This window comes from Arachis hypogaea, chromosome 18 (assembly GCF_003086295.3).
Source record: "Arachis hypogaea cultivar Tifrunner chromosome 18, arahy.Tifrunner.gnm2.J5K5, whole genome shotgun sequence".
NCBI lineage: Eukaryota > Viridiplantae > Streptophyta > Magnoliopsida > Fabales > Fabaceae > Arachis > Arachis hypogaea.
The window spans coordinates 93,559,139-93,584,406 of NC_092053.1; the positions used below are offsets into that span (position 1 = coordinate 93,559,139).

The following is a 25,268-nucleotide window of genomic DNA, read 5'->3' on the forward strand; positions in this document are numbered from 1 at the left end:
AGCTTTCACATGTAGAGACTTTTATTGGAGTTAAATGCCAGCTTTTGTGCCAGTTTGGGCGTTTAACTCCAGCTTTTGTGCCAGTTCTGGCGTTTTGACACCAGAATTCTTAAGCTGACTTGGAACGCCAGTTTGGGCCATCAAATCTTGAGCAAAGTATGGACTATTATATATTTCTGGAAAGCCCAGGATGTTTACTTTCCAACGCAATTGAGAGCGTGCCAATTTGGCTTCTGTAGATTCAGAAAATCTACTTCGAGTGCAGGGAGGTCAGAATCCAACAGCATCTGCAGTCCTTTTTCAGCCTCTGAATCAGATTTTTGCTCAGGTCCCTCAATTTCAGCCAGAAAATACCTGAAGTCACAGAAAAACACACAAACTCATAGTAAAGTCCTGAAATGTGATTTTTAAATAAAAACTAATAAAAATATAATAAAAACTAACTAAAACATACTAAAAATATACTAAAAACAATGCCAAAAAGCGTATAAATTATCCGCTCATCATTTGTCTTGGAGAATTTGTTTACTTTTAACCAAGTAGGTAGAATCATTTTTGCATGTAGTTGCATTCATATAAATAGGTTGCATTTAATAAGTCTTACCATTCCTCTTCACTCTTTTATAGTTTCTCTTGAGTTTAGCATAAGGACATGCTAATGTTTAAGGTGCATATAGTTTATTTGCATTGAATAAATGTTCATACCCCTTTTCTTATCTTTGTTGGTTTAGCATGAGGATATGCTTAGTTTAAATGTGAGGAGATTTGATAAACCCCAATTTTGTAGTTTATCTTATGTTGAATTTAAGAGATTTTATCAACTTTTTTCACATTTATTCAATAAAATAGCATGGTTTTGTGAATTTCTCCTAATTTGTGACTAAGAGTAAAAACATGCTTTTTAGGCCTTTAAATCGTTGAATTTCACTTTAATTCCATTTAATTCCTTGATATGTTTGTTAAGTGATTTCAGGATTAGAAGGCAAAGATTGGGTTGAAGGAATAAAGAAAAAGCATGCAAAATTAGAGAATTCATAAAGAAACGGGGATTTACTGAACTCAAGGCCACACGCACGCGTCACCCACGCGTACGCGTGAGAAGGAGATCTGCCAGTGACGCGCACGCGTCACCCACGCGCACGCGTGAAGAGGAATTTTGCAATGCGACACGTACGCGTGACCCATGCGTACGCGTGACAAGATGCACGTGACTTCACTAAAGGCAAAATGGTGGGGGCAATTTCTGAACTCATGGAGGCCCAAATCCAACTCATTTCTGATGCTTTTGAACCCAAGGATTGCAAGTGAATGGGGGAAGGAGTCATAGTTTAGTTTTAATCATGTTTAGGGTAGCATTCTAGAGAGAGAGGCTCTCTCCTCTCTCTAGATTTTAGGGTTCTTATTTCAATTCCTTTTAGATCTATATTTTAATCTTGTTTTATTTTAGTTTTCCTTTACTTTTATTTGTTCTAGCACTTTAGTTTATCTACTTCTCTTGTTAATTTCTTATTTTGCTCTCTTTTATATTCATGCACTCTTGTTGATTTCAATTTTCTTTTGATGCAATTTTATATTTCTATATCTCTTGATGTTTACCTCACTTGCTATTGTTGATTTCTTGCCTTTGTTAGTTATAGCTTTCATTAATTCTTGCATTTTGTGATATTTAATTTTATTGCACTCTAGGTGTTTGATAAAATATTTTCACTAGTTTTATAGTAGTTTTCTTTACTCTTGGCCTAGGCTAAGGGAATTGAGTGACCTTGAGTCATTGGGTCTCACTGAATTGGTGATTTGAGAACCTGATGAGCAGATAATTTATACGCTTTTTGGCATTATTTTTAGGTAGTTTTTAGTATATTTTAGTTACTTTTTATTATATTTTTTATTAGTTTTTATGCAAAAATCACATTTCTGGACTTTACTATGAGTTTGTCTGTTTTTCTATAATTTCAGGTATTTTCTGGCTGAAATTGAGGGACCTGAGCAAAAATTTGATTCAGAGGCTGAGAAAGGACTGCAGATGCTGTTGGATTCTGATCCTCCTGCACTAGAAGTGTATTTTCTGGAGCTACAGAAGCCCAATTGGCGTGCTCTCAATTGCTTAGGAAAGTAGACATCTTAGGCTTTCCAGAAATATACAATAGTCCATACTTTGCCCGAGATTTGATGGCCCAAACTAGCATTAAACGCCAGCTAGAGACTCATTTCTGGCGTAAAACGCCAGAACTGGCACACTTCTTGGCGTTAAATGCCTATTTTGGCACCCGGGGTGGCATTTAACTCCAATTTGAGGCATATGCACATGGAAGCTTGAAAGCTCAGCCCAAACACTCACTAAGTAGGCCCTGGAAGTGGAATTCTGCACTATCTACACCTAGTTACTCATTTTTTGTAAACCTAAGTTACTAGTCTAGTATAAAAACTACTTTTAGAGATTCATTTAGCAACTTATGACCTTTTACATCTCATATTGTATCTTTTACAGCATGAGTCTCTAAACCCCATAGGTGGGGGTAAGGACCTCTGCTGTGTCTCAATGGATTAATGCAATTACTATTGTTTTCTTTTCGATCACGCTTGATTCTGTTCTAAGATACTCACTCGTACTTCAATATAAAGAATATGATGATCCGTGACACTCATCATCATTCTCAATTTTATTAACGTGTGCTTGACAACCACTCCCGTTCTATCTGAGCTCAACGTAGTCATTGGGCGACAGCTTGAGTGCGTATCTCTTGGGTCTCTGATCTACGGATTTGACTTGCCTCTCCTGACAACAGAGCATTCGCATCTGTGAGATTAGAACCTTCGTGGTAGAGGCTAGAACCAATTGGCAGCATTCCTGAGATCCGGAAAGTCTAAACCTTGTCTGTGGTATTCCAAGTAGGATCTGGAACGGGATGACTGTGACGAGCTTCAAACTCACGAATGTTGGGCGCAGTGACAGTGTGCAAAAGGATAGAGAGATCCTATTCCGACACAAGTCAGAACCGACTGATGATTAGTCGTGCGGTAGCTGTACCTGATATTTTTCATCCGAGATGAGAGATCCGACAGTTGATTAGCCGTACAAAAACTGTGCCTGGTATTTTTCATCCGAGAGGACGGATGGTAGCCATTGACAACGGTGATCCACCAACATACAGCTTGCCATTGAAGGAACCCATGCGTGTTTGGAGAAGAAGACAGTAGGAAAGCAGAGATTCAGACGACAGAGCATCTCCGGAACCTCAACCTGTTCCTCATTACTGAATCACAAGTAACACTCAATTCATGTTATTTACTTTTCATAAACAAAAATCATTTTGATCACTAATCTCTTGACTAAGATTTACAAGATAACCATAGCTTGCTTCAAGCCGACAATATCCGTGGGATCGACCCTTACTCACATAAGGTATTACTTGGACGACCCAGTGCACTTGCTGGTTAGTTGTGCGGAGTTGCAAAGGTGTGATTGCAATTTCGTGCACCAAGTTTTTGGCGCCGTTGCCGGTGATTGTTTGAGTTTGAACAACTGACGGTTCATCTTGTTGCTTAGATTGGGTAATTTTATTTTATGTTTAAGCTTTTTATTTTTAATTTCGAAAAAAAAAATGTTCTTCAGAATTTTTAAGAATGAATTCTAGAGCTTCATGAGATATGTTGAAGCATGGTTGGCTGTTAAGCCATGTCTAATCTTTTGGACTGAGGTTTCCACTTTCCATTATAGAAAGGACATGTCTGTATTTGTTATGCTAAAGCTTGGCTAGCCATTTGGCCATGTCTAATTCTTTTGGACCGAAGCTTTAGACTAACATTGCATGAATCCTGGAATTCTTATTAAAATCTTTGAATTTCTTTATTTTCTTTTTCCAAAAATTTTTCAAAAAATATAAAAAAAAATTTATAAAACCATAAAAACCAAAAAAAAATTGTGTTTCTTGTTTGAGTCTTGTGTCAAATTTTAAGTTTGGTGTCAACTGCATGTTTCTAATTTTTCTTAGATTTTCGAAAATTCATGCAATGTGTTTTTCTTTTATCTCCAAGTTGTTCTTGATGATTTTCCTTGTTTAATCTTTAATTTTTCTTGTTTTGTGTTTTTTTCTTGTTTTTCATATACATTTTCGAATTCATAGTGTCTAAACATTAAAAATTTCTAAGCTTGGTGTCTTGCATGTGTTTCTTTTCTTAAAAATTTTCAAAAATATGTTCTTGATGTTCATCATGATCTTCAAAGTATTCTTGGTGTCCATCTTGACATTCAAAGTATTCTTGCATGCATTATTCGTTTTGATCTTAAATTCTTATGTCTTGTGTCTTTTTGTTGTTTTTCTCTTTCTTTATTAATTCAAAAAAATCAAAAATAATATCTTTTCCTTATTTTACTCATAAATTTCAAAATTTTGGGTTGACTTAATCAAAAATTTTTAAATTTAGTTGTTTCTTGTTAGTCAAGTCAAAATCTCAATTTAAAAACTTTATCTTTTCAAATCTTTTTCAAAAATCAAATCTTTTTCATTTTTCTTCTTAATGTTTTCGAATTTCTTAAATAAATTTTCAAAATCTTTTTCTTATTTTTATCTCATATTTTCAAAAACTTTACTAACAATTAATGTTTTGATTCAAAAATTTCAAGTTTGTTACTTTCTTGTTAAGAAAGCTTCAATCTTCAAATTCTAGAATCATATCTTTTAGTTTCTTATTAGTCAAGTCATTAATTTTAATTTTAAAAATCAAATCTTTCTAATTTCTTTTTCAATTGTTTTTCAAAATAAATTTCAATCATATCTTTTTAAAATTTTAATTTCAAAATCTTTTTCTAACTTCTTATCTTTTCAAAATTTATTTTCAAATCTTTTTCAATTAACCACTTGACTTGTTTGTTTTAATTTTAAAAAGTTTACTATTTCTTATCTTTTTCAAAACTACCTAACTACTTTTCTCTTTCATTAATTTTGAAAACTAACTACCAAATTTTTCAAAAATCTTTTTAATTAATTAATTTATTTAGTTTTCAATTTGCTTTTATTTCTTTTCTTAAATTTCGAATTCTAACTTATAATTAAAATAAAAACAAAAATATTTTTCTTTTCTTTTAATTAATATTCGAATACTCTTTTATCTCTTTCTATTTATTTTATTTATTCACTAACAATTCTCTTCTACTCATCTAATAATTTGAATACTCTCCCTCTCTCTCTTGTTCGAATTTCTTCTTCTTCCTTCTTCATTCTATTCTTCTTTTTCTCTGACACAAAAGGGAATCTCTATACTGTGACATAGAGGATTCTTCTTCTTTTCTGTTCTCTTTTTTTTCATATGAGCAGGAACAGAGATAAAGACATTCTTGTTGCAGCTAATCCTGAACCTGAAAGGACTCTGAAGAGGAAGCTAAGAGAAGCTAAAGCACAACACTCTGGAGAGGACCTTACAGAAAATTTCGAAAAAGAAGTAGACATGGCACCGAACCCAACAACATTAGTGGAGATGCAAGGAAGATGGTTGGTGACTTTACTGCACCAACTTCCGACTTCTATAGAAGAAGCATCTCCATTCCTGCAATTGGAGCAAACAACTTTGAGCTTAAGTCTCAATTAGTTTCTCTAATGCAGAAAAATTGCAAGTTTTATGGACTTCCATTGGAAGATCTTCATCAGTTCTTAGCTGAATTCTTGCAAATCTATGATACTGTTAAGACCAGTTGGGTTGATCCCGAGGTCTACAGACTTATGCTTTTCCCCTTTGATGTAAGAGACAGAGCTAGGATATGGTTGGACTCACAACCTAAAGAAAGCCTGAACTCTTGAGAAAAGTTAGTCAATGCTTTCTTGGCCAAATTCTTTCCACCTCAAAAGATGAGCAAGCTTAGAGTGGAGGTCCAAACCTTCAGACAAAAGGAAGGTGAATCCCTCTATGAAGCTTGGGAAAGATACAAGTAAATGATCAGAAGGTGTCCTTCTGACATGCTTTTAGAATGGAGAATCTTATGTATATTCTATGATGGTCTGTCTGAATTGTCCAAGATGTCATTGGACCACTCTGCTGGTGGATCTCTTCATCTGAAGAAAATACCTGCAGAAGCCCAAGAACTCATTGAAATGGTTGTAAATAACCAATTCATGTATACTTCTGAAAGAAATCCTGTGGATAATGGGATGACTCAGAAGAAAGGAGTTATTGAGATTGATACTCTGAATGCCATATTGGCTCAGAATAAAATATTGACTCAGCAAGTCAATATGATTTCTCAGAATCTGACTGGAATGCAAGCTGCATCCGGCAGTACTAAAGAAGCTTCCTCTGAAGGAGAAGCTTATGGCCCTGAAAATCCTGGAACGGAATAAGTGAATTACATGGGAGAATCCTATGGAAACACTTACAATCTTTCATGGAGGAATCATCCTAATTTCTCATGGAAGGATCAGCAAAAGCCTAATTAAGGCTTCAATAATAATAATGGTGGGAGAAATAGGTTTGGCAATAGCAAGCCTTTTCCATCATCTTCTCAGCAACAGACAGAGAATTCTAAGCAGAGCATCTCTGACTTAGCAACCATAGTCTTTGATCTATCTAAGACCACTCTGAGTTTCATTACTGAAATAAGGTCCTCCATCAAAAATTTGGAGGCACAAGTAGGTCAGCTGAGTAAAAGAGTTACTGAAACTCCTCCTAGTACTCTCCCAAGCAATACAGAAGAGAATCCCAAAAGAGAGTACAAGGCCATAAATATATCCAAAGTGGCCAAACCTGGAGAGAGTAAAAAGGCAGTGATTTCCAGTAAAGAAGACCTTGCTGGACGTCCACTGACCAATAAGGAGTTCCCTATTGAGGAACCAAAGGAATCTGAGGCTCATATAGAGACCATAGAGATTCCATGGAACTTAATGCTACAGTTCATGAGCTCTGATGAAGATTCTTCCTCTGATGAGGATGAAGATATTGTTGAAAAGCAAGTAGCTCGGTATCTAGGAGCAATCATGAAACTGAATGCTTTGGTTCAACTGAAATTACCTCAGAAGAAACCGGGTCCCGAAAAGTTCTTAATACCCTGCACCATAGGCACCATGACCTTTGAGAAGGCTCTGTGTGACCTGGGGTCAGGAATAAACCTTATGCCACTCTCTGTACTGGAGAAACTAGGGATCTTTGAGGTACAAGCTGCAAGAATCTCACTAGAGATGACAGACAAATCAATGAAACAGGCTTATGGACTTGTAGAGGATGTCTTAGTGAAGGTTGATGGCATGTACATCCCTACTAATTTCATAATCCTAGACACTGGGAAGGATGAGGATGAATCCATTATCCTTGGAAGACCCTTCCTAGCCCCAGCAAGAGCTGTGATTGATATGGACAGAGGAGAGTTAGTCCTTCAACTGAATGAGGACTACCTTGTATTTAAGGCTCAAGGATCTTCCTCTATAACTATGGAGAGGAAGCATGAAAAGCTTCTCTCAATACAGAGTCAAATAGAGGCCCCACATTCAAACTCTAAGTTTGGTGTTGGGATGCCACCATCATGCTCTGAGTGTCTGTGAAGCTCTATAAGAGCTCACTGTCAAGCTATTGACATTAAAAAAGCGCTTATTAGGAGGCAACACAATCCTATTTATCTATGTTAATTACTTTCTCATTTCATTTTTCATTGTTATTTTATGTTTTCTTTAGGTTGATGATCATGTGGAGTCATAAAAACAGCTGCAGAATTAAAGTAGAATAAAAAAATAGCATAAAAAAATAGCACACCCTGGAGGACAGGCTTACTGGTGTTTAAACGCCAGTAAGGATAGCAGAATGGGCGTTTAACGCCATGCAGGCAGCATTATGGGCATTCAAAAAAATGCCCAATAAAGAAGGAATCCTGGCATTTAACGCCAGTCAAAGTATTTGGCTGGGCGTTTCAACGAGGCAGTCAAGTGGGCGTTAAATGCCAGAATGGATAGCATTCTGGACGTTTAACGCCAGGATAACACAAGGGAGGTAATTTTGTTTCCAATTCGATTTTTTTCAATTTTTCCTGTTTTAATTCATAAGTTTTTTGCATCAAACATATTTTAAACGTTCATCTTTCAATTTCTATTTTCAAAAATTAATAATCTTTCCAATTCTTTTCAATTCTTTTTCAATTCTTTTCAATTTCTTCCAAAACGTTTTCAAAACTTACATATCTTTTCAAATTCTTTTTCAACTCTTTTTAATTTTTCTTGTATACAGTAATAAGTTTTCATAATTAATTGCATCATTCTTCTTCTACTCCCTTCTATCTTATTTTGCTCGAGGACGAGCAAAGCTTTTAAGTTTGGTGTGGAAAAGCTCAGCTTTTTGCTTTCCATAACCATTAATGGCACCTTTTTGCTTTCAAAAGGAAGAAGAAGCCACCATCACTAAGGTGGACCCGTTTTTTAATCTCCTTGTTTATTTTCTTTTCTATTTTTGGTTTTTATGCTATGTTTTGACTATGTTTGTGTCTTCATTACATGATCATTAGTGTTTAGTGTCTATGTCTTAAAGCTATGAATGTTCCATGAATCTTTTACCTTTCTTAAATGAAAAATATTTTCTGAAAAAAAAAAGAAAAAGAAGTACATGAATTTCGAATTCTATCTTGAAAATAGTTTAATTATTTTGATGTGGTGGCAATACTTTTTGTTTTCTGAATGAATGCTTGAACATTGCATATTTTTTATAGTGAAGTTTATGAATGTTAAAATTGTTGGCTCTTGAAAGAATAATGAAAAAAGAGAAATGTTATTGATAATCTGAAAAATCATAAAATTGATTCTTAAAGCAAGAAAATGCAGTGAAAAATACAAAGCTTGCAAAAAAAAAAAGGGCGAAAAAGAAAGAAAAAGAAAAAGCAAGCAGAAAAAGCCAATAGCTCTTTAAACTAAAAGGCAATGGTAAAAAGAATCCAAGGCTTTGAGCATTAATGGATAGGAGGGCCCAAAGGAATAAAATCCTGGCCTAAGCGGCTAAATCAAGTTGTCCATAACCATGTGCCTGTGTCATGAAGGTCCAAGTGAAAAGCTTGAGACTGAGTGATTAAAGTCGTGATCCAAAGCAAAAAGAGTGTGCTTAAGAACTCTGGGTACCTCTAACTGGGGACTCTAGCAAAGCTAAGTCACAATCTGAAAAGGTTCACCCAGTTATGTGTCTGTGGCATTTATGTATCCGGTGGTAATACTGGAAAACAAGATGCTTAGGGTCATGGCCAAGACTCATAAAGTAGCTATGTTAAAGAATCAACATACTAAACTAGGAGAATCAATAACACTATCTGAATTATGAGTTCCTATGGATGCCAATCATTCTGAACTTCAAAGGATAAAGTGAGATGCCAAAACTGTTCAGAAGCAAAAAAACTACTAGTCCCGCTCATCTAATTGGAACTAAGCTTCATTAATATTTTGAAATTTATTGTATATTCTCTTCTTTTTATCTTATTTTGTTTTTGGTTGTTGGGGACAAGCAAAAATTTAAGTTTGGTGTTGTGATGAGCAGATAATTTATACGCTTTTTTGCATTATTTTTAGGTAGTTTTTAGTATATTTTAGTTACTTTTTATTATATTTTTATTAGTTTTTATGCAAAAATCATATTTCTGAACTTTACTATGAGTTTGTGTATGTTTCTATAATTTCAGATATTTTCTGGCTGAAATTAAGGGACTTGAGCAAAAATCTGATTCAGAGGCTGAGAAAGGACTGCAGATGCTGTTGGATTCTGACCCTCCTGCACTTGAAGTGGATTTTCTAGAGCTACAGAAGCCCAATTGGCACGTTCTCAATTGTTTTGGAAAGTAGACATCTTAGGCTTTCCAGCAATATACAATAGTCCATGCTTTGCCCGAGATTTGATGGCCCAAAATGGCATTAAACGCTAGCCAGAGACCTATTTCTGGCGTAAAACGCCAGAACTGGCACACTTCTTGGTGTTAAACGCCCATTTTGGCACCCAGGGTGGCATTTAACTCCAATTTGAGGCATATGCACATGGAAGCTTGAAAACTCAGCCCAAACACTCACCAAGTGGGCCCTGGAAGTGGAATTCTGCACTATCTACACCTAGTTACTCATTTTCTGTAAACCTAAGTTACTAGTTTAGTATAAAAACTACTTTTAGAAATTCATTTAGCAACTTATGACCTTTTACATCTCATATTGTATCTTCTACAGCATGAGTCTCTAAACCCCATAGGTGGGGATGAGGAGCTCTGCTGTGTCTCAATGGATTAATGCAATTACTATTGTTTTCTTTTCGATCACGCTTGATTCTGTTCTAAGATACTCACTCGTACTTCAATATAAAGAATATGATGATCCGTGACACTCATCATCATTCTTAACTTGATGAATGCGTGCTTGACAACCACTCCTGTTCTATCTGAGCTCAACGTAGTCATTGGGCGACAGCTTGAGTACGTATCTCTTGGGTCTCTGATCCACGGATTTGACTTGCCTCTCCTGACAACAGAGCATTTGCATCCGTGAGATTAGAACCTTCGTGGTGGAGGCTAGAACCAATTGGCAGTATTCCTGAGATCCGAAAAGTCTAAACCTTGTCTGTGGTATTCCGAGTAGGATGTGGAGCGGGATGATTGTGACGAGCTTCAAACTCACGAATGTTGGGCGCAGTGACAGTGTGCAAAAGGATAGAGAGATCCTATTCTGACACAAGTGAGAACCGACAGATGATTAGCCGTGCGGTAGCTGTTCCTGGTATTTTTCATCTGAGACGAGAGATCTGATAGTTGATTAGCCGTACAAAAACCGTGCCTGGTATTTTTCATCCGAGAGGACGGATGGTAGCCATTGACAACAGTGATCCACCAACATACAGTGATGGACTGGCAGAAGTTAACCAATTAAGAGATTTCGAATAAGAGAATAGCGTTGCACGTATAGCTCTTAACCAGCTAAGATCTGCCTCACCAATTTAAAAAGGGTTGTCACAAATTTTAGAAATAAAAATACTGGAGTATGAGTCCCAGGTCGTCTCCCAATGAGTTGCAGGAATGAGTGCTAATTAATTAATCAGAAAATTCCCAGAAAGTTTGAGTTTTGATAATGAGTAATTAAAATAATTTTGAATTAAAGCAATAAAAATAAACTAAGAATAATTATTGATATTCCAAATAAAAGGCCTTGACTGGGGGAATAATTAAGTGGAAGTCCCATCCTTGTTGGAATCTTCTCAAGTGTAGTGTAAAGAGGTTGTTGTTCTCACTTGGTTAACCCTTACTGAAGAAAGAAAAGTATAGTGATTGAACTAACTCTTACCCGCAAATCCTAGTCCTCTTCCTTGGGAAGGTCCAGCGTTAGCAGATACAGAATTAGCCAATAACGTCCAATTTAACTAGGCACTCAAGCATTCCAACTCAAGTGTCTCCTCTTAATCAACCCCCATGTCAAGTAGAGGATCTACTCCATTGACATGAAATTAATAATCATAAAAATATAAGAAGACATAATTAAATAAAATTAAATAGAGAATTAAAATTAATTAAAAATAAAAATAACTCTATATATTAATAAACTCAAAATGTAACATATTTGAATAGAGTCAATAATCAAGTGAAAAGAGTAAGGAATAAGGAAACAAACTAAAGTAGTGCCTTCACAGAGGTAATGGCTCTTCAACATCCACAATCCAAAGCAAAAGCATAAACTATCAATGTAACACTAATCTAGATTTAGATTTAAAACTAAAGTAATCCTAATGTGATGAATCTGAATATGTGTGGATGCGAGTTGAGTTTCTGCATGTTCCCTAGCTTTAATCTGTGTTTCTGGGCCAAAAACTGGGTCACAACGCGGCCCAAAATCGCCCCCAGCGTATTCTGTAATTTCTTCAGATCGTGCAGGTCACGCGTACGCGTCGTCCACGCGTTCGCGTCGTTCAACGATTTTCCTTGTCACGCGTTTGTGTCAGGCACGCGTTCGCGTCAGGCACGCGTTCGCGTCGCTTCGATTTCTCCATTTCGCGCGTTCGCCTGAGCCATGCGCTCGCGTCAGTGTTTGCTAGTCATCTCCTTAGTTTCTTGTGTTCCTTCCATTTTTGCAAGTTTCCTCTCCATTCTCTAAGCCATTTCTGCCCTATGAAGCCTGAAACACTTAACACACGGATCACGGCATCGAATGGGATAAAGGAGAGTTAAAATGTATAATTAAAAGATCTCTAGGAAGCAAGTTTTCAATCATGGAACAATTTTGGGAAGGAATTGTAATATCATGCTAATCATATGAATAAGTGGGTAAAGACTTGATAAAACCATTCAATTAAACACAATATAAATCATAAAATAATGGTTTATCAACCTCCCCGCACTTAAACATTAGCATGTCCTCATGCTTAGCTTAAGGAGATAAAATAAATGAGTAGGGTAAAGGTATATATATATATGGCTAAGTGAGCTATTGAATTGAATCTTTGACAAGTCTAAGCTTTTGCCTAACACAATATACTCTATATAACTCTAGAATCATGCCTAGCTACCCAAAAATTTCCCACTTTGCATTACATACTCATGCATCAACTTTCTTTTAATTTTTTTTATCACATATGCATTGATCTTGGAGCTTAACTTAACTTAGAATTGGGGTAATTTGGTCCCCTTAGTTATTTATTTAATATTTTTGGATTTTTTTTAATAGGAAAATAAACATAGCTTATCAATGCACATGGATTTTTAATTTTTTACAGTTTCACATGAGTAGGTACCCAAATTTCCATTGTTTTATCATGACACATTCCCTTATTAACCCTTGTTCCCACAATTCTCCCATACTTAATTAACACACAATTTCTATCTTAAGCTAACCAAAGATTCAATTGGGATATTTAATTATTTTTTCGCTTAAGGCTAGTAATGTGGTAAAATATAGAACAAATGGGATTAAAAAGGCTCAAAGTGGCTAACAAAGGTAATTGAAAGGGTAGGCTTATTTGGGATAGGTGAGCTAAAATCAAACAATGGCCTCAATCATATGCATGCATATAACACATTAAACATTGGACATATAGGATGAAACAAAATAAAGATTACAATCATAGAGAAGTAAACACACCAAAAATAAAATATTTATGGTTAAATAATGTAACCATATAAATAAGCTCAACTCTCACAGGTTGTGTGTTCTTAGCTTTTTAAACTATGTTCCAAATACAACTTCAAACAAATTTAACACAAAAGTTTTTATTTAAATTAGTGAAATTTTTTCAAAATAGGGTCTTAGAAGAAACTTATTATTTTTCAATCAAGTAGAACATGCATGCAACTAATATTTGCTATGCAATTTATCCTATCTTAAACAAAAGAAAAATTAACTAAATATCCTATTTTATTAGTGTTTAGGGAAGAGAATTTACCTCTGGAAGTCAGGTACTGACCGACCTCCCCACACTTAAGGCTTTGCACCGTCCTCGGTGCCATCTGTCAGGAACAAAGGTGGGTTGGTAGCAGTGTCTCCACCATCGGGACCATCATGACTCCCTGTGCTGGTAAATGAAGTGGAGTCCGGGGTGTATGGGTCTTTGTCAGGACTGTAGTTTCCCATAAGTAGCTGATACCAGGGCATTTTGGCCAGTTTCACTTACATCTTGATTCAAGCAAGTTTTGGGTAAATAATCACTTACATCTTGATTCAAGCAAACATTGTGAATTTTACATGATTTCATGAGAATTATGCATGAATTAAATGACAAAATTGAATGATTCATGTCTTATAACTTGGATTAGAGCTTTGATGCACTGTATTGCTTGATTTCAGGACAAAGGAAGCAAAAAAGAACCACGTTAGTAGCCACGTTAGTCTAGCTAACGTGACCACTAACGTGGAATGGAGGCTAGCTTGCAACGTTAATGAGAAAAGTGATCGCCATTAACGCCTTCGTGAGCCATCATAGCCCACGTTAGTTGCCACGTTAACTATGTTAACATGGAAGCTAACGTGGAAGAGAAGTAGAACTCCAACGTTAGTGGTAAAAGTAAGTGCCACTAACGTTCCAAAGTGGCAGCTGGCCACGTTAAGAGTCACGTTAACTCAGTTAATGTGAACTCTAACGTGGATGAGGAAGATAATGCCAACGTTAGTGACACTCACCTTTGCCACTAACGTTGGACTAAGCTCATATTTGCCACGTTAAGAGTCACGTTAACCTAGTTAACGTGGACTCTAATGTGGAGGGAGCAAGGAATCACCAACGTTAGTGACACTCACCTTTGTCACTAACGTTGGATTAAGCCGCTATGAGCCACGTTAATTACATTAACGTGGAAGCTAACGTGGAGAAGAGGGATGATGAGCCAACGTTAGTGACACTCACCTTTGTCACTAACGTTGGAGATGGCTATCAATACCACGTTAGATATCACGTTAACCTAGTTAATGTGAACTCTAACGTGGGAAGTAGGGGCGTTTTGAAGTGTTAGTGACAAAGGTAAGTGTCACTAACGCTCTCGAAGATTTGGCAAGCCTACGTTAAAGGCCACGTTAACTATACTAACGTGAACTCTAACGTAGGGAGAAAGGGGTACTCTCAACATTATTGAAAAAGGTAAACCCTAGTAACGTTTGCGAAGGGCCAAGAAGCAACGTTAGTGCCACTAACGTTGAAGTTAACGTGGACCATTTTTGGGTTAGGAACGTTAGTGAAAAAGGTGATTGTCACTAACGTTCTCGACCCCACAATTTCACTTAACGTTAACACCACTAACGCCCCAAGCTAAAGTCCATACCTACTGCACACTTTCTCTGCAAGTAAAGCTGAGCCTACTGAAGAAGATAACTGCTTCAACTCAAGATCCAAAGGCCCATATCCAAGACGTGAAGAAACAACTAGAAGATCAGAAGAATAGTATAAATAGGGAGAACTTTGAATTAGAAAGGAGCTTTTGGCATTATTAGAATTACTTTCTATATTTTTTACATTCTCAGCAACTTCTAGTTTAAGTTTTCAGAATGCATTCTCCATCTTTATTTTTCATTCCCAGAGCTATGAACAACTAAACCCCTTTCATTGGGTTAGGGAGCTCTGTTGTAATTTGATGGATCAATAATAGTTTTCATTATTCTTCTTCTTTCTTTTCTCTTGATTTTACTAAAAAGCTTTCAATCTTCATCCAATTGAGTAGTTATCTTGGAAAAGAAGCTATTCATACTTGGATCTCTTCGGAACCTTGGAAGAGGAATGAAGAGATCATGCTAGAAATGCTTTCTCATGTTGGACCAAATTGTGGTTTGGATGGATATAGTGACATATAATCCTACCAACACTTTGATTTGGAAATACATGTGGTATAATCAGTGACCATACCTCATCTATTCTCATGAGCAATTGGACCAAGGAATTGACTATTGATCAAGATTTGAGAGATTGAATTACCAAGGAATTGGAATTCAATCACTTAAGATTGCCAAGGAGATCAATTAATGCATTGATTGAGGAAGAGATGAAAATGAACTTGATCCGGAGGATGCAACATCTCCTAAGCCCAATGAACTCCCCATTTCTGATCTTACCCATTCTCTTTAATTTCTACCAATTACTTTTATGATCATCTTCCCCATTCCCATTTAAGATTCTGCAATTTATTTTCCGTCATCTATTTTCAGCTCTTTATTTCCAGCATTTACATTTTCTGCTATTTACTTTCCCGCCATTTAATTTCCTGCAACTCTCAAACCAAATTCTGCTTAGCTCAACTAGAACATTTCTCCAATTAAAGTTGCTTGACCAATCAATCCCTGTGTGATTTGACCTCACTCTATTGTGAGTTTTTACTTGACGACAATTCGGTATACTTGCCGAGGGAGATTTGTTAAGAGACAAGTTTCCGTGCATCAAGTTTATGGCACCGTTGCCGGGGATTGATTTTGTATCAACAATGATTAAATTGGTGGATAACTAGATTGAGCATTTTCCTTTTGTTTGATTTAGTTTCATCTGAGTAATTTACTTTCAGTTTTAGTTATTTCTTTCCCTTTACCTTTCACCCATTAGTAGTGTTACCTGCATTTTGTTTTAATATTTGGTTCGCTGACCCACTAACTGTTTGATATATTGCATCACTCACACTAACAACATTTCTACAGAAAATATTGTCTGCATCTATCTTTTTTGCTTGTGCCTTATTGGGTGTATGACAGGTAGAAGAAGCAGGGCTTCAACTTCCTTTGATTCTGAACCTGAGAGGACCTTTCTTAGATTAAGGAGGGAAGCAAGAGGGATGAGAGTAGTTGGTGCTGAGAAAGAGGAGGAGTACTTTGAACCGGACATGGATGAGAATATGGAGAACCATCATGAAGAAGAGGCTCACAACCATGGCAGAGAAGGTCCAGCGCATCAGGCTGGACAAGAGAGAAGAGTTATGGGTTCTTACATCAACCCAAATCCAGGAAACTATGGAAGTAGCATCCAAAGGCCAACCATACATGCCAACAACTTTGAACTAAAGTCACAGCTCATCACCCTTGTTCAGAACAATTGTTCATTCAGAGGAAGTGTCCAAGAAGACCCCAATTAACATCTAACCACCTTCCTGAGGATATGCGATACTGTGAAGTCTAATGGTGTTCACCCTGACACCTATAGACTACTTCTGTTTCCCTTCTCACTCAAGGACAAAGCATCTAAATGGCTGGAATCCTTTCCAAAAGAGAGTTTAGCAACCTGGGAAGACGTGGTGAACAAATTCTTGGCAAGATTCTATCCTCCTCAACGAATCAAAAGGTTGAGAGCTGAGGTATAAACCTTCAGGCAGCAAGATGGTGAGACTCTATATGAAGCATGGGAGAGGTTTAAGGACCTGACAAGAAGATGCCCGCCAGATATGTTCAATGAATGGGTGCAGTTGCACATTTTCTATGAAGGCCTTTCGTATGAATCAAAGAAGGCAGTAGACCACTCATCCGGGGATCTCTGAACAAGAAGAAGACCATTGAAGAAGCCATAGATGTCATTGAGACTGTAGCAGAGAATGACTACTTCTATGCTTCTGAAAGAGGCAACACTAGAGAAGTGATGGAGCCGAACAATGTGGATGCACTGCTAGCTCAAAACAAGCTTATTACCAAGCAGTTGGCTGACCTTACCAAAAAGATGGAGAGGAATCAAGTGGCAGCAATCACCACCTCAGTAGCAGCTCAAGAAGGAGTGAATGAAGAAGCAGAGGGTGATCAGGAACAAGCTAACTACATTGGAAATTTACCTAGGCAGCACCACGACCCATACTCCAAAATATATAATCCCGGTTGGAGGAACCACCCAAACTTTGGGTGGGAAAACCAACAGGATCAAGGCCAAGATCAGAGACGCCACAACCCCAACAACAATGCAGCTCACCAACACTCCACACAGAAGTCATATCAACACCCACCTAACAACACCTCTCAACATCCATACTAAAGCCAAAATGCAGATTAACATACCCTTTGCTGAAGCAATAGAGCAAATGCCGCTCTATGCCAATTTCTTGAAGGAGTTGATGAACAAGAAGAGAAGCTGGAAGAACAATGATACTGTGATACTAACCGAGAAATGCAGTGCCATCATTCAGCATAAACTGCCCCAGAAATTGAAGGATCCTGGGAGCTTCCAGATTCCTTGTATTATAGGAGAAATAACAGTGGAAAAGGCTCTATGTGATTTAGGAGCCAGCATAAATTTGATGTCTGTAGCTATGATGAGAAAAATGAAGATTGAGGAGGCCAAACTAACAAAAATGGCCTTACAACTGGCAGACCGATCATTCAAGTTTCCTCACGGTATAGTGGAAGACTTGCTAGTGAAGGTAGGAGACTTTATCTTTCCAGCAGACTTTGTAGTGTTAGACATGAAGGAAGGAGCTAAGGCTTCTATCATCTTGGGTAGACCATTCTTAGCTACTGCCGGAGCTATCATCGATGTCCAAAAGGGCGAACTTACCCTTAGACTACACAATGAAACAATGATGATCAATGTGTTCAAGGCCATGAACTACCCACAGGAACCATTGGGAGAATGTATGAGGTTGGACTCACTGGAAGATGTAGTACAAGAGACTTTTGAAGAAGAAGAACTTGAGGGGTTAACAGAAGAGGAAGAATCAGCATCAAGCGAAGAAGCTGCAACAGCTAAGGTTCAAGCTCAGTGAACAATAGAGGAGAAGAATAGAAAGAAAGAAGCACCCAAACTTGAACTAAAGGCACTGCCACCCACTCTCAAGTATGCATATCTAGGAGAAAATGAAAGTTATCCAGTGATCATAAATTCATCCCTCAGCCAAGAATAAGAGGAAGAGCTACTCCAAGTATTTCAAAGGCAAAAAGATGCCATAGGATGGACCCTTGCTGACTTGAAGGGAATCAGTTCGGCCATATGTATGCATAAGATACTGTTGGAAGATGATGCCAAACCATCCATTCAACCCCAAAGGAGGCTGAACCCAGTCATGAAGGAAGTGGTACAGAAAGAAGTCATGAAATTGTGGCAAGGAGGAGTGATCTATCCGATCTCAGACAGCCCATGGGTCAACCTTGTACAAGTTGTTCCAAAAAAGGGAGGAATCACTGTAGTCCCCAATGAGAAGAACGAACTAATCCCTACAAGGACCGTCACAGGATGGCGGATGTGCATAGACTACAGAAAACTCAATGAAGCTACACGAAAAGATCATTTCTCCCTTCCTTTCATGGATCAGATGCTGGAAAGACTTGCAGGACATGCATATTACTGTTTTCTCGATGGTTATTCAGGATATAACCAAATAGTGGTTGATCTAAGAGACCAAGAGAAAACCTCCTTTACTTGCCCATATGGAGTGTTTGCCTACAAGCGCATGCCATTTGGGCTATGCAATGCACCTGCAACCTTCCAACGCTGCATGCTCTCCATTTTCTCAGATATGATAGAAAAATTCATCGAAGTCTTTATGGATGACTTCTCAGTATTCGGAGATTCCTTTCCTAATTGTCTAGATCACCTAGCCCTGGTGTTAAAGAGATGTCAAGAGACCAATCTAGTCTTGAACTGGGAGAAATGTCACTTCATGGTAACAGGAGGAATAGTCTTTGGCCATAAGGTGTCTAACCAGGGCATTGAGGTAGACAGAGCTAAGGTGGAACTCATTGAAAGATTACCTCCACCAAGTGATGTCAAGGCAATTAGGAGTTTTTTAGGGCATGCTGGCTTTTACAGACGGTTTATTAAAGATTTTTCAAAGATAGCCAAGCCCTTAAGCAATCTCCTTGTATCTGATACACCATTTGTCTTTGATGAAAAGTGCATGCTAGCTTTCGAAAACTTAAAAAAGAGGATGTCCTCTGCCCCTATCATTTCCCCACCTGATTGAAACTTACCATTTGAACTGATGTGCGATGCATCTGACTTCGCAGTTGGGGCAGTGTTAGGACAGAGGAAAGAGAACTTAGTCCATGTAATATACTATGCCAGCAAAGTCCTCAATGATACTCAAAAAAACTATACCACTACTGAAAAGGAGTTGCTGGCAATAGTTTTTGCATTTGACAAGTTTAGATCATACCTCATTGGTGCCAAAGTAATCGTTTTCACAGATCACACAGCACTTAAATATTTGTTTGCCAAGCAAGAATCAAAACCAAGACTAATAAGATGGATCTTGTTGTTGCAGGAATTCAACATTGAAATTAGAGACAAGAAGGGAGTGGAGAACAAGGTAGCGGATCACCTGTCCAGAATCCCTCATGATAAGGGTGGAACACATGGTACAAGTGTGAATGAATGCTTCCCAGATGAGCAGTTAATGACGGTTCACAAAGCACCTTGGTTTGCAAACATTGCCAATTTCAAGGCAACTGGGGCTTTACCTCCAGAGATCAACAAACATCAAAAGAGAAAGCTCATCAATGATGCTAAATATTTTGTCTGGGATGAGCCATATCTCTTCAAGAAGTGTCCAGATGGAATCCTGAGAAGATGTGTTTCGGAAGAAGAGGGACGAGAGGTCTTGTGGAACTGCCACGGCTCATGCTATGGAGGCCATTTTGGAGGGGACAGAACTGCAGCCAAGGTGTTACAAAGCGGATTCTTTTGGCCCACCCTTTTCAAGGATGCCAAAGAACTAGTAAAGAATTGCAATGAATGTCAAAGAGCTGGAAACTTACCCAAAAGAAATGAGATGCCACAAAATTTCATCTTAGAACTGGAACTGTTTGATGTGTGGGGAATCAATTTTATAGGACCATTCCCAACCTCATATTCAAACAAGTACATCTTGGTAGCAGTGGATTATATTTCCAAGTGGGTAGAGGCTATTGCAATCCCAACAAATGATAACAAGGTGGTCATGAACTTCCTCAGAAAGAATATCTTTAGCCAGTTTGGAGTCCCACAAGCACTCATCAGTGATGGAGGGAGCCATTTTTGTAACAGACCACTAGAAGCTCTCCTCCTATGATACAGGGTGAAACACAAGATTGCCACGCCTTACCACCCCCAAACAAGTGGGCAAACTGAGATATCTAATAGAGAGCTAAAAAAGATTATGAAAAAGACTGTGGGAGCATCAAGAAAGGATTGGTTGAAGAAGCTGGATGATGCTCTATGGGCATACAGAACGGCATTCAAAACACCAATCGGGATGTCCCCATACCAACTGGTGTATGGAAAGGCTTGTCATCTACCATTAGAACTGGAACATAAAGCCCTTTGGGCTCTCAAGCTGCTAAATTTTGATAGCATTGCTGCTGGTGAAAAGAGGGTCTTGCAGCTTCAAGAAATGGAGGAGTTCAGATCTTAAGCCTATGAAAATGCCAAGATTTATAAAGAAAAGGCAAAAGGAAGGCACGACCTCCATTTGACACCCAGGAGCTTCGAAGAAGGACAGCAAGTGCTCCTCTACAATTCCAAATTAAGATTTTTCCCTGGAAAACTCAAATCAAGGTGGTCAGGACCCTTTCTTGTCATAAAGGTCTCGCCGTATGGGCACATAGAAATCATGGAGGAAAGTTCAAAGAGGACGTTCACTGTGAACGGACAAAGGCTCAAACACTACATGGGCAACATGGGGGAAAACCCCAAAGTGAAGTATCACCTCAAATAATGGAGGAATTGTTGAGCTAGCGACGCTAAAAGAGCGCTTCGTTGGGAGGCAACCCAACCTAAGGTAGTGTTCTTTTCATTTGCATTTCAATAAAAATCACAAGTAGTTTTCCCCGTATTGTGAGGAGCTAAGTTTGGTGTTACACACCAAAGCAATACAAGAGTGAGTGTGTAATTCTAAGTTTGGTATTCCACCAAAAATTTCAGTTAGAATCACACTACACTCCTTCAAGGGCAAATTGCTAGATCCAACCAATCAGGGGAACCACTTAACAGTAGTTAGTTTCTAGTTCATAGTTGTTTTGTTGATAACAATACATGAGCTTTTCTACATGTATTCAACCTACTGTATTAGGCAAGGAACTAAGTTTGGTGTTCACACACCAAGTTAAGTTCAGAAATTCACAAGCATACATGCATACTAACTATTTCTCAAGTGCTTTGGGAACAAGCAACTTCCAACGACTTTGCAGGAATCTCCTGGAGAATTGGTGCACCATCATCCAAGAAGGCGAAGAAAAATGCAAAAAATTATGGATGATGACAAACAAGAAGGAGAGCGCGAACAACCTCATAAGTAAAAGGTGGTGGAGTTCCCTCATTATCCCATCTTTTTCAAGTTTTAAATAAGGAAAATCATGTATGAGATAGAACATGCTTCCATGGTAGTTTAGGTTTTTCAATGCTGTCTTTAGTATTTTTCTTGCCTTTTTCATATGTGTGCTGGTTCAAGTTACCTATCTTCATCTGCATCTTGCTTATTGTATGTTTGTCCTTTTAAGCTAAATAAAAAGAGATGTTATGAAAGACCAGAGTGGAGTTCAATTTGTGGAGTAAGTCCTTAAATTTGTGGTGTAGTAATCACTTAGCTAAGTTGGTTCACCAACAAGGTGGGAAGGCAACTATCTATCCTAAATCATATGCTTGAAACACACCCCATGATACTAGCTAAATAATAAGATCCCAGTAAGAAAAAGGAAAAGAACACTAAGAGTTGAAAAAGAAAGAAAGGTAATAAAGAATAAGGCTAGGCACCAAGGGCTTGAACCTTGAGGGATGTGTCTGTGGTGCTCTTGTACCAAGGATCTGCTTGGATGAATAAGTTCTTAGGAGTGCTTCATCACTTGGTAACTTGGGTTAACTAACCCGGGATTATCAACTGAAAATCCACTATCAAGAGCAACCTTGCTACAGAACATTTAGTAACCCAAAGAGGTGCTGGACACCAAGACCTCAAGGAAAGAAAATAACAAACCATGTGCCTGTGGTGTGCATGTATGGGGGAGAGAGACTTGAGGGAGTAAGTCCTTAGGGGTGTTTCAACACCTAGCACCTTGAACCAACTGGTTCGGGAGTGTTGGCTGAAAACTTATCTTAAAGAGTCGCCCTCTCACAGAACACTTAGCCTAAGGATGCAATAAACCTTGGAAAGACAAAGGGATCAATAAATAACAGTCTCAAAGGGTGCCATCAAGTGAGTATTCCAAGGTATGATAAAGGTCTGAAAGCCAGTAAACGAATGAACCTAAGTTGCTATGCATGAAACCCCATAAAACCAAGGACATGACTTCCACAAGAATGATTCATTCATCTTGTCATTTCATTCATCATTCTCTTGTTCCAGTATTTGCTTAGGGACAAGCAAGCTTTAAGTTTGGTGTTGTGATGCCAGGGCATTTTGGCCAGTTTCACTGACCTTTTCTTTATGGTTTTAGGGTAGTTTCATGCACTTTCTTAGGAAATAAGCAAATTTTGGGTAAATAATCACTTACATCTTGATTCAAGCAAACATTGTGAATTTTACATGATTTCATGAGAATTATGCATGAATTAAATGACAAAATTGAATGATGCATGTCTCATAACTTGGATTAGAGCTTTGATGCACTTTATTGCTTGATTTTAGGACAAAGGAAGCAAGGAAGAACCACGTTAGTAGCCACGTTAGTCTAGCTAACGTGACCACTAACGTGGAATGGAGGCTAGCTTGCAACGTTAATGAAAAAAGTGATCTCCATTAACGCCTTCGTGAGCCATCATATCCCATGTTAGTTGCCACGTTAACTATGTTAACGTGGAAGCTAACGTGGAAGAGAAGTAGAACTCCAACGTTAGTGGTAAAAGTAAGTGCCACTAACGTTCCAAAGTGGCAGCTGGCCACGTTAAGAGTCACGTTAACTCAGTTAACGTGAACTCTAACGTGGATGAGGAAGATAATGCCAACGTTAGTGACACTCACCCTTGTCACTAACGTTGGACTAAGCTCATATTTGCCACGTTAAGAGTCACGTTAACCTAGTTAACGTGGACTCTAACGTGGAGGGAGCAAGGAATCACCAACGTTAGTGACACTCACCTTTGTCACTAACGTTGGATTAAGCCACTATGAGCCACGTTAGTTGCCACGTTAATTACATTAACATGGAAGCTAACGTGGAGAAGAGGGATGATGAGCCAACGTTAGTGACACTCACCTTTGTCACTAACGTTGGAGATGGCTATCAATACCACGTTAGAAGTCACGTTAACCTAGTTAACGTGAACTCTAACGTGGGAAGTAGGGGCGTTTTGAAGCGTTAGTGACAAAGGTAAGTGTCACTAACACTCTCGAAGATTTGGCAAGCCTACGTTAAAGGCCACGTTAACTATACTAACGTGAACTCTAACGTAGGGAGAAAGGGGTACTCTCAACGTTATTGGAAAAGGTAAACCCCAGTAACGTTTGCGAAGGGCCAAGAAGCAACATTAGTAGTCACGTTAGTGCCACTAACGTTGAAGTTAACGTGGACCATTTTTGGGTTAGGAACATTAGTGAAAAAGGTGATTGTCACTAAAGTCCTCGACCCCACAGTTTCACTTAACGTTAACACCACTAACGCCCCAAGCTAAAGTCCATACCTACTGCACACTTTTTCTACAAGTAAAGCTGAGCCGACTGAAGAAGATAACTGCTTCAACTCAAGATCCAAAGGCCTATATCCAAGACTTGAAGAAGCAACTAGAAGATCAGAAGAATAGTATAAATAGGGAGAACTTTGAACTAGAAATGAGCTTTTGGCATTATTAGAATTACTCTCTGTATTTTTTACTTTCTTTGCAACTTCTAGTTTAACTTTTCAGAATGCATTCTCCATCTTTATTTTCCATTCCCAGAGCTATGAACAACTAAACCTCTTTCATTGGGTTAGGGAGCTCTGTTGTAATTTGATGGATCAATAATAGTTTTCATTATTCTTCTTCTTTCTTTTCTCTTGATTTTACTAAAAAGCTTTCAATCTTCATCCAATTGAGTAGTTATCTTGGAAAAGAAGCTATTCATACTTGGATCTCTTCGGAACCTTGGAAGAGGAATGAAGAGATCATGCTAGAAATGCTTTCTCATGTTGGACCAAATTGTGGTTTGGATGGATATAGTGACATATAATCCTACCAACACTTTGATTTGGAAATACATGTGGTATAATCAGTGACCATACCTCATCTCTTCTCATGAGCAATTGGACCAAGGAATTGGCTATTGATCAAGATTTGAGAGATTGAATTACCAAGGAATTGGAATTCAATCACTTAAGATTTCCAAGGAGATCAATGAATGCATTGATTGAGGAAGAGATGAAAATGAACTTGATCCGGAGGATGCAACATCTCCTAAGCCCAATGAAGTCCCCATTTCTGATCTTACCCATTCTCTTTAATTTCTGCCAATTACTTTTATGATCATCTTCCCCATTCCCATTTAAGATTCTGCAATTTATTTTCCGTCATTTACATTCCGCCATTTACTTCCAGCATTTACATTTTCTGCTATTTACTTTCCCGCCATTTAATTTCCTGCAACTCTCAAACCAAATTCTGCTTAGCTCAACTAGAACATTCCTCCAATTAAAGTTGCTTGACCAATCAATCCCTGTGGGATTCGACCTCACTCTATTGTGAGTTTTTACTTGACAACAATTTGGTATACTTGCCGAGGGAGATTTGTTAAGAGACAAGTTTTCGTGCATCAGTAGCTCCTTAAGGTATGTGAATCGGCGCTGGTTACGGTGCTCTCTTAGCTTTGCTTTGTGTTCCTGCCGATCCAACCTTTCAAGTATTTGGTGGAGCAGTTGGTTTGTTGTAGGTGCTTGTGGTGTGGAAGAAGAGGGAATATCTTCTGCTGGTTCTGTGCTCCGGTTGATAGTTACTGCTGGAGGTCTGATATACTTCCCGTTAGGGATGTA

General features: G+C 38.1%; 2 non-coding genes across 2 annotated transcripts; both read right to left on the minus strand.

Moving 5' to 3' along the window:
* Nucleotides 1-5,849: 5,849 nt before the first annotated feature.
* LOC112774370 (small nucleolar RNA R71) lies at nt 5,850-5,957 on the minus strand. Its single transcript, XR_003188863.1, has one exon. It is a non-coding gene; the product is annotated as a small nucleolar RNA R71 (small nucleolar RNA).
* Nucleotides 5,958-16,717: 10,760 nt separating this feature from the next.
* Nucleotides 16,718-16,824, minus strand: LOC112774798 (small nucleolar RNA R71). The gene has a single exon (XR_003189258.1). It is a non-coding gene; the product is annotated as a small nucleolar RNA R71 (small nucleolar RNA).
* Between the last annotated feature and the right edge of the window lie 8,444 nt (nt 16,825-25,268).